Genomic DNA, 10,711 nt, shown 5'->3' with positions numbered 1-10,711 from the left:
CCACAGACACACACGGAGAAGGCCATGTGACAGAGCCTGGGGTGACGTGACACAAGCCACGGAACACGGAGGAGTCCGGCTAACCGGCCACAGCCACGACAGGCAGGCAGGACCCGCCCTGGAACCTTCCGGGGAGCACAGCCCTGCCGATGCCTGGGGCTCAGGCTCTAGCGTCCAGAGAGGGAGGTGCGTGGGTTAAGCCCCCAGAACGTGGCACATGACAGAGACGGGCTCATGTGTGAGGTCACTTTCTGCTCTGGACCCAGACGACTACTCCAGATGAAGTGGCACGGGGGTGGCGGAAACAGGCCCCCAGGGCCCCGCGCCCACGGAGACTGCCCCGGGCACAATCAGCTCCCTCCATGCTCGGAATCACTCAAGCGAGAACAGCGACTGGAAACAGACATTAAAAGATTCTCAATTACACATGCATCTCCCGGGCAAAGCTACATTTCCATAAACATCGCAGAAGCGCCTCGGAGCGCGTGGCTGCGGGGGGCGGCCCGCACACCAGGCCCGTGGGCCAGCCCCGGCCCCTCCCGAGCTCAGGCACCTCTCCGCTGGTGGTGGGACATTCCCTCCGGGGGGGGCCCTGTCACCCCAGACCCGGCAGTTCAAAGCGGGACTCGCCTTGTGCCCACCACCTCACCTTGCTCTCCCCACCGACGCGCCCGTGTCCTCTCCATCTGTGCGTCCCTCTGCGTCTGCCCTGGGGCCGCCTCGGACGCCCCGCCTTCTGCTCGAGGGACCAGCACACCATTGCCACCGGCCGGTCGCTTGCCGCCGGGCCCGAGCCCTGGCTCTGTCACGCACCTGCGCTCGCAGCTGCTGCCTCTGGCACCTCGGTCAGCCCCAGGCCGAGGGCAGGCGCTGTCACCCAGCCGCGCGGGGCCATCTGTCCAGGGAGAGTCGCGGAATTAGGATGGACCAAGCCGGTGTCAGTCGCCCGCCCGGCCCAGCTGACCGCTGTCTATGGAGGGGCTGGAGAGAGGAAAGCCTCTTCTCCGTTCGCTGGACGCTGCCTCATGCCCTATGGCTCCTGTGAGGGCCTGGGGGAGGCGGGCTGCCGAGGGGAGGCTTAGAACACCGCAGAATCCGCTGCCCTGCTCTGGGCTCCCCCAGGAGCCCACACCTGGTAGCTCCCCCTCCTGTCAGCAGGCCGGGGGCCCCGCAGCCTGCCCCTGGGCAGGAGGGCCCTGAGCGGCCCCTGTGCCATTTGCCCACATGGGCACCATCTGCTCCATCCCAGGTGGCTGGCTAGCTCCATCCCAGGTGTCCCCAGAGACACGTGGCTGGGGGGGCGGTGAGGGGGAGGGAGACAGGTGGGGGTGCGCGTCTAGAGGATGAGCAGCCCCCCCACTGGAGGGGCTCACAGACCTGCCCAGGTTTTCACCATGTTCATGGGAATTCTTAGGAGGAGGAACTCATGGTTTGGAAATATTTTATGCCGTTCTTAGTTGCGGGAATTAATTCTTTGATAAGGGTCCATTCTAGTTGCTTGCAAAGATTCTTTAGGAAACAGCTCAGCTGGCCCAGCCTAGATGGGCAGTTTCAGAAGCAGCGCAAGGGTGAGGGGGGTCTGCACGTGTATCTGCCCAAACCTGAGATCCCCTCCCCGACTCTTCAGAGCCAGGAAGGCTTTATCTTACCAGTACCCTCTCATTGGTTTGCTCCCCGTAACCGTCTACAGAACCCCGTTTCAATACATTGAGAATTAACATTGCTCAGTGGCACTGAGGATTCCTTTCGGTCGCAAGTGACGGGACCCCAAGCCAAGCTCAGTTCAGAGAAGAAGAGAGTTTGCTGGTTGATTTAACTAGCAAGTGTAGGATGCAGCTACCTTCAGGCACAGCCGCATCCAGGATCTGGAAAGCCACACTGAGCACCACCTTAACTCAGACTCTAAACTTGATTTCACTAATGTTGGCTTTGCTCCCAGGCAAAGATGATGGCCTGGGAGCTCGAGGCCTGGGGGGTCCCCAGAACTCCCAGCTTGGAGGATCGGGGTCGTTCTGCCTTCACCCTTCCAGAAAAATCCTGGGCAGCGTTTGGATTGTGCGGACTTGGGTCACATGGCCGTTGCTGAGCTAATTCCTGTGGGTGGGGGAGCGCCGCTCTCTCGTTGGCTGGCCTCGGGTCGCGCGACTCCAGCCAGCTCCTGTGACCGCTCTGGGGACAGGGAGGCTGTCCCACCGACAACAGAAGCCATCGTGAGGGTAAGAGGGGGTGATGAGGTTTCCCTGAAGGGAAGCAAAGGGGGGTTTTGTTCCTAGATGAAGAGGACATTGTGTCTGGGAAGGTGAAAGCCACCAGCGCCCGACAGCACGTGAACTGTTGCTGCCGTCGTCCCTAGAAGATCTTGCATTTCGGGGCCTGACACCTCACCCATGAGCGCCTCCTACTCTCTCAGGCCCAGGGGGGGTCCCACAGAGCTCAGAGTGCTAGGCAGTAGGTGCTCCACGAATGTTTGGGGTGTAGAGGCATCCAGTGGGCTCTTGCAACCTGGCAAATCATTGAATCCCCTACCCTATACCCCCCAGGCTGTAGCGCTCACCCTTGAGGAGGGTCCTTGTCTGCGCGTGAGACAGATGGACAGAAGTAGAGGGGTGTGCACCAGGGTCTACCCTCAAAGCGCCGTCCCCGCCCCTGATGCTGGGGTGCAGTGCCCTTCGGGGGTCTGGCTTGGAGACCCCCCGCCCCCCGCCCCATACACGAGTTACCTAAGTTCTTCTCCCTTCCATTCGCATCAGCCGCAGGTCAGGACCCACATGCGTTTGACGCTAATGGAAAATCTGCCTTGTGACTCGTGGAGTGGCCTGAGCCATCGGGCGTGTGACAGTGAGGGGGGCCAGGCTGAGCTGCCTCTCCCCGGGGGTGCTGGGAGGGGGCACACTCGGGCCCGCCACGCCCACGAGGTTGGCCTCTGGGCTCCAGGACGAGGACAGACAGGGAAGGTTGTGGCAGAAGGGCCCACCCAGCGGCCAGCTTAAAGGGGGTCAGCCCTCAGCTGGCCCTGGCTCGGCTGGGTGGGAACAGTTCCAGAATTCCAGGCATTTGCAAATGGAACAGCTGCTGGGACAGCCTGGGGCCTCAGCGTTCTGCCCCCACCCCGGAGCCCCTTCCCCTAACCCAGCCTGTCAGATCAGCTGCTTGTGAAGCCCACAGGCAGGAGGCGTGCAGGAGGTGTGGGGAGATTCGAGGAGGGAAAAAAGAGTGCCTTAGCCAGCACCTCAAACAGAAACCCTTCCCAAACCCCAAAAGTGAGGGCTTTCTTCTTTGCAGATCTGCCTGTGTTTCTGGGTTTCCAGGGGCCTGGCTGGGGCTGGAAATAGAAATGCATTCCGTGCATTCATTCACTTAGCAAATATTTACTAAGCACCTCCCATGGGCCAGGCCTGGGCCAGGCCCGGCTTCCTCCTCCTCCTCCTCATCGTATGTCAGTGAGCAAAACAGACAAACCCGTGCCTTTACGGAATTGGTGCCCGAGTGTGGGAAGACAGAACAAAAGCAAAAGGAGGACAAAGGATTAAAGTAGTCGATGGAGAGGTGCTAAGTGCTGCATGAAAAGCAGGGCAGGCAGAAGGGGGACAGCCTGGAGCAGACGGTCACGCTTTGCTTGTGCGGGCCCATCGAGGCAGCGCGGGGCTGTGAGCGGAGGGCCCACGTCGCCCGCGAGTGTGGTCGGGCTCCCCTTAGCTGCGGCGTGGAGCGCAGATGGTGGCGAGGCGGCCGGGGAGCCGGTGGGAGTCCGCTGCGTGATGCAGGGGTGGAGTGGGCAGATCCGGGTGTGTTCTGAGGATGGAGCTGGTGGGGTTTCCCGGAAACGAGGAGAACTTGGATTAGGTCTGCGCCATGTCCGCGGGGGATGCTGTGGTGCTGGAAGGCGGGGGCGCCGTGGCTCAGCCTACCGGATACTGACGAAGCAGGTGCAGCGGGTCCCGGTGGAGGAAGCCGGTCTACCAGCCTGGAGGGGTGCAGGGAGGCATCGGGAGTCACGGGGACAGTTTGCTCTTGTGAAAAATATATTTAGTTCAGAGACGTGTGCCACAATGACGCAACGTTCACCGAGCAGCCCCACCGTGCCCCCTAGAGAACCGGCCCCCAGCTGCCGGGGGGTGTGCGGCACCCGGCACCTTCTAGAGGCTGGGCCTGGCCCCTCAGAGCCCCTTCCAGAGCCCTGACGGCCGCGTGGGGACAGGGTCTGAAAGTGACGTTGCGTTGTGACCAACATCTTGTAATGCAGCAAGAAATGACAGGGCGAGCTCCCCCCCACTCCCCCCCCACTCCCTCCCCACTCTCCCACCACCCTCCAGTGGGGCTGCCCCTCGCCTCAGGGGGCAAAAGGAAGGTGCATAGAGTGTGCGGTGCGAGTATGTGTGAATGTGTGTGTGTGAGCGTGTCATATGGGTGTGTGGGTGCATGTGCCATGAGCGTGTTACACACGTCTTCCGTATTCGCGTGGGAGCGTTGCAGGTGTGTGTGCGTCTGTGTGTATCTGTGTGTGTGTGCACGTTTGTACTGGTTTAAAAAGTGACCAAGTGAACTCATGCAGAAAGAACCCAAGGTCAGGAAGGGCTCTGCCGTGTGGACTCGGAATGTGTGAACCCAGGTCCTCGGAAGGAAGGGAGCAGAGTGCAGGCTGCAGCAGGCTGGGCATGGACACACAGCGGGAGCTGGCCTGTCCCCTCACCCCCGCCCTGGGCTCCCGGCCCCACGGCTCTGCAGTGGGCAGAGAAGCTACTCACTGACCGGGACCAGGGCAGAGAAGGGAGACCTGAAGGGGTTGGAGGGCGAGAAGAGGAAGTACATGTTGTCTGGGTGGGGGGGCATCGGGGGCAGGAGGGACCCTGTGGGGAGGCCACTTCCTCTGAACAGCCTGGTGGGACCCTGGAGAATAAGTAACCCAAATAAGAGGGGGTGAGCTGTGGGCACTGGAGCCTCCCCAGGAGAGTGACCTGTGCTCAGTGGTTGAGGGTGGCTCAAGGGGGCAGTGCCACTCAGTGGGAACAGTGGCTAGGTGGCGGGTTCCCAGCTAGCAGGACTGTCCTGGCCAGCAGCGATCTCCTGTGGTCAGGCAGCCTCGCTCTGTGTAGGCAGCCAGCCCGACGGCGGCGGGGAGGACGGCCGATCATTTGTGTAGAGTTTCAAAAGGAAAATCAGAGCTTAATAGCATGTTGACCTGACAGCAGGTAGCAACACACCGGCAGATAGCTCCAGACGCTCCAGGGAAGGGCTTCCCTCATTTCCAGCGCTGGGAACTTCATTATCACTGCCATCAGCACCACCTCCACTTCGTCTCTACCTCCATCTTCACCTCCCCTATCACCTCCGCCACCTCCACCTCCACCACCTCCATCACCTTCACCATCACCTCCACCACCATCACCTCCACCACCTCCATCATCATCACCTCCACCTCCACCATCACCATCACCTCCACCACCATCACTTCCACCTCTACCACCTCCATCATCATCACCTCCACCATTACCATCACCTCCACCACCATCACCTCCTCCACCACCACCACCTCCACCATCACAATCACCTCTACCTTCACCTCCACCATCACTTCCACCACCACCTCCACCTCCACCACCACCTCCACCATCACCATCACCTCCACCATCATCTCCACCACCACCTCTACCTTCACCTTCACCATCACCTCCACCACCACCTCCACCTCCATCAGCACTTCCACCATCACCATCACCTCCACCATCACCTCCTCCACCTCTGCCACCTCCACCACCTCTATCATCATAACCTCCATCACCACTTCTACCACCACCTCCACCACCACCATCACCTCTACCTTCACCATAACCTCCACCATCTCCTCCACTATCACCATCACCTCCACCATCACCATCACCTCCTCCACCTCTGCCACCTCCACCTCCACCACTTCCATCATCATCACCTCCACCTCCACCATCACCATCACCTCCACCACCATCACCTCCACCTCCACCACCTCCATCATCACCTCCACCATTACCATCACCTCCACCACCATCACCTCCTCCACCACCATCACCTCCACCATCACCATCACCTCTACCTTCACCTCCACCATCACTTCCACCACCACCTCCACCTCCACCACCACCTCCACCATCACCATCACCTCCACCATCATCTCCACCACCACCTCTACCTTCACCTTCACCGTCACCTCCACCACCACCTCCACCACCACCTCCACCATCACCATCACCTCCACCATCACCTCCTCCACCTCTGCCACCTCCACCACCTCTATCATCATAACCACCACCACTTCTACCACCGCCTCCACCATCACCATCACCTCTACCTTCACCATAACCTCCACCATCTCCTCCACTATCACCATCACCTCCACCATCACCATCACCTCCTCCACCTCCGCCACCTCCACCTCCACCACCTCCAACATCATCACCTCCACCACCACCACCACCACCATTATGATCACTGTCTAATTGTTACTATTTGGGGGGTAATGACCAGATACTTGTTCACTCCATAAATTTTCTCATCCCAGACTTTACCACCCCTCCCTGCCCTGCCTACACTGTGCCCCGGGAGGCTGCCCACCTGCTAGGTGACTCTGCCCAGCTGACTCCCTCACCCTCTGGCTTCCAGCAGGGGCTTCCTGCTGATTAAAGGGTGCGGCAGGACGTCAGATGGAGGAGAGCAGAAGGGAGGGACACTCGTTCTTCTTCACCGGGCTGTAGGAGCACAGATCCCACCAGGTGGCCCTTCCTGAGGCCCTGGCCCTGGCTCTGGTAACCACCGCCTTCCCACACTCCTTCGGCCTGGGGGTGGTCACAGGTCCCTTGATGCCTCAGCCGCTCTGGTGGTTCCCTCAATCCTGCCAACACCTCTGAAAATGCTCTTTTCATTAACAAATCTCGTTGCCCCCCCATAAGTGGGCCATCTGTTTCCTGTCCTATTCTGAGAGATGCCAGTCTCGTGGCATGCCAGGCACAGCACGCACATCCTGGAGAGTCCCAGCAGCACCTGCACAAAACCCCCATTAAAGCGGCTGGCAGCACCTGTGCCCGGGGCATCTGGGCTGAGGCCAGGGACACAGCCTGCCCCGAGGAGCCCTGGAGGGCCTACAAGACAGCAAGGTCCCCAGCCTGACAAGAGTCCAGCTCCAGGAGCTGGGGTGGTGAGCAGGTAGGAGGGAGCCTGTTGGACTCAGGCCTGGGTGCAATGGGGATTTGCCCATGACTGGAGGGGAGATCCAAAGGGGCCCCTGGAACCTGCCCTGGTTCCCCCCGGGGTGCTGGGAGGCTCTGCTGGGTGGGGGAGACTGGGAAAGACAGACCCCTCTTCATGGGGAATACCATGCGCTCTCCAAACAGCACTGCGGGGGTGGGGGGAAGCACAAAGCTTCTCCTCTTTCTTCTGCGCTAAAGCTGCTCTCTCTGCTGACTTCCCTTCCTGCCTGGCTTCCCCCTTTGCTCCCCCTGCCCCCACCCTGCTTTCCCCTTTCCCCTTCCCCACCAGGGCTCTGCTGTCAGCCGGTCATGACCTTCCAAAGAGAACAAGCCCTTGGCACAGGGTCGCTAGGCCCGTCCTCAGCCTCTCCTGTCCCTTGGACTCTGGATGGGAGCCCTGCGGGGCCTGTCCAGCCCAGCCCATCTGGAGGATCTGCAGAAGCAGGACATGCCATTTCCACGTGTGGGACTTTGTCATCTATCTGAGCCTGGCTCCTTTGCAAAGTGTCCTTATTCCTGAGCCTTGGGGACAAAGGACTTATCAGAGTGGGACCTCTGGCTCCTGGAGGGGGTGAAGTCTCAGGACAGGCTGAGAGTTGGCCCCAGTGGACAGGTGATGCTGCAGAGCCCATGCAGCTGGGAGGGGGGCTGGCCCAGGGGTCAGGGCTCTGCTTCCCTTCCTCTGGGCTCCAGGCTTCTTCCGCAGCCCACCTGGCACCATTCGCTTCCTTCCAGATCCGACCCTCAGTGTGACCACAGTGATAGTCACGTTATTCCCCACAGGGCCCCTGCCCTCAAGCCTGCCCTCCCCCTCCTCCCTCTCTCCCTCCTTCTGTCCCCCCCCCCACTCGGGTGACAATAGTGACATCAACAACCGAAAGCCCCAGCACCTGCTGGCCACCAGACCCATGCAGCATTTGAGGGCGGCTCCCTTTCCTTGAGCACACCCCTCACCGTGGAAGCCATGGGCTGGGCCCCACGGATCTGGGAGAGGTCTCAAGTACCCATGACAAAATCACGTCTTCAGAATCTCGTGTTTTCATTTAAAACAAAATTCATTCACATATGGCACGCTCCTCCTTGCCAATCGATGCTTTGTAATGAATGCCCGCGGAGGCCCTGCTGACCCCTCCCCAGAGCCTCCAGCCCCGAGCATCGTGCCGCATCTGGTGATGGCTCGGGGCACCCGTGTCACGGTGACCAAGTGATAGCACATCGCCCAGCAGGCAGGCAGGGGAGCCAGACCCAGAGTCTGGTCTTGGCCAGCCCAGGGCAGGGTGGGGACCTGGCTGCCCGAAAAAAGGCCTGTTTACCCGGCCAGGAGGACGCCAGCCGCAGGCCTGCCAGGCCCTGTGGGATCCACCCATGGAATCACAATGGGCAGCTTGTGCCCTAGCCATCCTCCTGGGGCCACCCCGGGCCTGGCGCCGTGGACAAGGCAAGCGGGGGGTGGGGACGGGCAGGGAGGAACCTTTGTGTCCTTGGCAAGGCCAGATGCTCGTGCGTGCCTATGGGTCAGCTGAGACAGTGCGGGCAGAGTGGGCCCCAAAACTGTCCACATCCTCATTCTGGAAACTGGGAATGTGTTACCTTCCATGGCAAAGGGGACTTCAGGTCGCTGATTCCCCGACCCGAAGGTGGGAAGGTGTCCTAGATCCTCTGGGCGGGCCCCAGGCTGCCAGGGTCCCTTAACTGGAAGAGGCAGGAAGGAGCATCAAGGTCAGAGAGATGCTGGCTGTGAATGGGGGGACGGCCACGAGCCGAGGGGTGCAGATGCCTTTAGAAGGTGGAAAACAGATTCTCCCCTGGAGCCTCCAGAAGCAACCAGCCCCACCACACCTTGCTTTTAGCCCTGTGAGACCCTGCAGGACCTTGGACCCAGGAGACTGTAAGAGGAGAAATCTGTGTGTGCGAGGCCACCGAGTGAGTGGTCATTTGTCACCCCAGCGACAGGAACCACGCGGGAATCGGATTCTGCCCTCCACAGCGGCAAGTCACCATGAGGCAGTTACCCCCTGGCTGAGCCTGGGGTTCCCCATCTGAATCTTAAGGACAATAGCCCCCCTCCAGGAGGGTCTGGGACCGTGCACGCGGGACACTTAATGCCGCGGCTGCACACAGTAGGAGGGTGTCCCCATGGTCAGGCCACCTCCTTCCTCCCCATGGCATGGGCCCCACACCCTGGTTCGTCCACTCGTGTGGAGTAGGGCTTGTTGCTGGGGCAAGGGGGGACGGGGAGCCTGTGGGATGGGCAGGGGGGAGGCAGAGGGGATGGGCAGGGGGGAGGCAGAGGGGATGGGCTGGGGAGCCTGGAAAAGAGAGCGTGTCCCTCCAAGATGACTGAGGGCGTGGCGTATGGTTGAACCAGGGCCACCTGCACCTGGGCTCAAATGGGTTGGATCCTGTCCGGCCCAGAGCTGCACGTGGGGGGTGGTCGGATCAGATCCTCTGCAAGGAGCCCAGGAGTAGCCAGGGGAACCTGCAAAGATGAGGGTTTTCTTTTTTCTTTCTTTCTTTTTTTTAATTTTGATTTCCTTATTTTTTTATTTTTTTTATTAGTTTCAGAGGTAGAGGTCAGTGATTCATCAGTCTTATGTAACACCCAGTGCTCATTACATCCTGTGCCCTCCTTCACGCCCATCACCCGGTTACACCATCCCCCCACCCCCCTCCCCCAGCAACCCTCAGTTTGTTTCCTATGATTAAGAGTCTCTCATGGTTTGTCTCCTTCTCTGATTTCTTCTTGTTTTATTTTCCCTCCCTTCCCCTATGAGCCTCTGTGCTGTTTCTTAAATTCCACATATGAGTGAGATCATATGATAATTGTCTTTCTCTGATTGACTTATTTCACTTAGCATAATACCCTCCAGTTCCATCCACATCGTTGTGAATGACGAGATTTCCTTGTTTTTGATGGCTGCGTGATATTCCATTGTCTCTACATCCCACATTGTCTTTATCCATTCAAGAGCAGGATGTGGAAGGGTTTGGAAGCAGGGACAGTAGGGAGGGTGGCAGGGTGCTGGGCGGGGGTCACTGGGGGCAGCTGGAGTGGAGGGGTGGCCACAGGGGCAGAGGAAAGGAAACCAGAGAGGGCCTCTCTGGAGTAGGGGAGGGTGGAGGGACGGTGCCAGGGGTGGTCAGGGCCAGCAGGCCGGGCTGGTGGTTGGTGTGCGGCTGGACCCTGAGCGGGGCCCTCCTCAGCCCCACCAGGCACCCCCTGACCAGGAAGGGGGTGATCCCCAGGTGGAGACAGCTGCTTCTGGGTATCTCCCCATCTCTACCAGTGTCCTGGGGCCACCACCCAGAGCACCACACACCGAGGCGTAAATAACACTAACCTGGCCGTCTAGAACCAAGGCGTTGGCAGGGCCGTGTTCCCCCTGGAGGATCTCCAGGAGGGACCATCCCACGGCCCTCTCCCAGCTCCTGGTGCTGCTGGCCATTCTTGGGGTTCCCAGTCTCCGCCTCCATCCTCACATGGCTTCCTCTGT

The 10,711-nt window shown here is 60.0% G+C and overlaps 1 long non-coding RNA gene across 3 annotated transcripts; it reads left to right on the top strand.

Annotated features, from left to right (window-relative positions):
• Positions 1-2,041: 2,041 nt before the first annotated feature.
• LOC118520982 (uncharacterized) lies at positions 2,042-8,733 on the top strand. 3 transcript variants are annotated; one of them, XR_004909912.2, is made up of 4 exons: positions 2,048-2,216; positions 6,634-6,776; positions 6,921-7,173; positions 7,507-8,733. It is a non-coding gene; the product is annotated as an uncharacterized LOC118520982 (long non-coding RNA). The 3 variants fall into 3 exon arrangements; XR_004909911.2 differs by having other exon boundaries at positions 2,042-2,216; positions 6,637-7,173; XR_004909910.2 differs by having other exon boundaries at positions 2,042-2,216; positions 6,634-7,173.
• Positions 8,734-10,711: the final 1,978 nt, after the last annotated feature.

The sequence above is a fragment of the Halichoerus grypus genome, chromosome 1 (assembly GCF_964656455.1).
Source record: "Halichoerus grypus chromosome 1, mHalGry1.hap1.1, whole genome shotgun sequence".
Taxonomy (NCBI): Eukaryota; Metazoa; Chordata; class Mammalia; order Carnivora; family Phocidae; genus Halichoerus; species Halichoerus grypus.
Note: the sequence above shows the minus strand (reverse complement) of the source record. Positions and strands in the feature narration are given on the sequence as shown.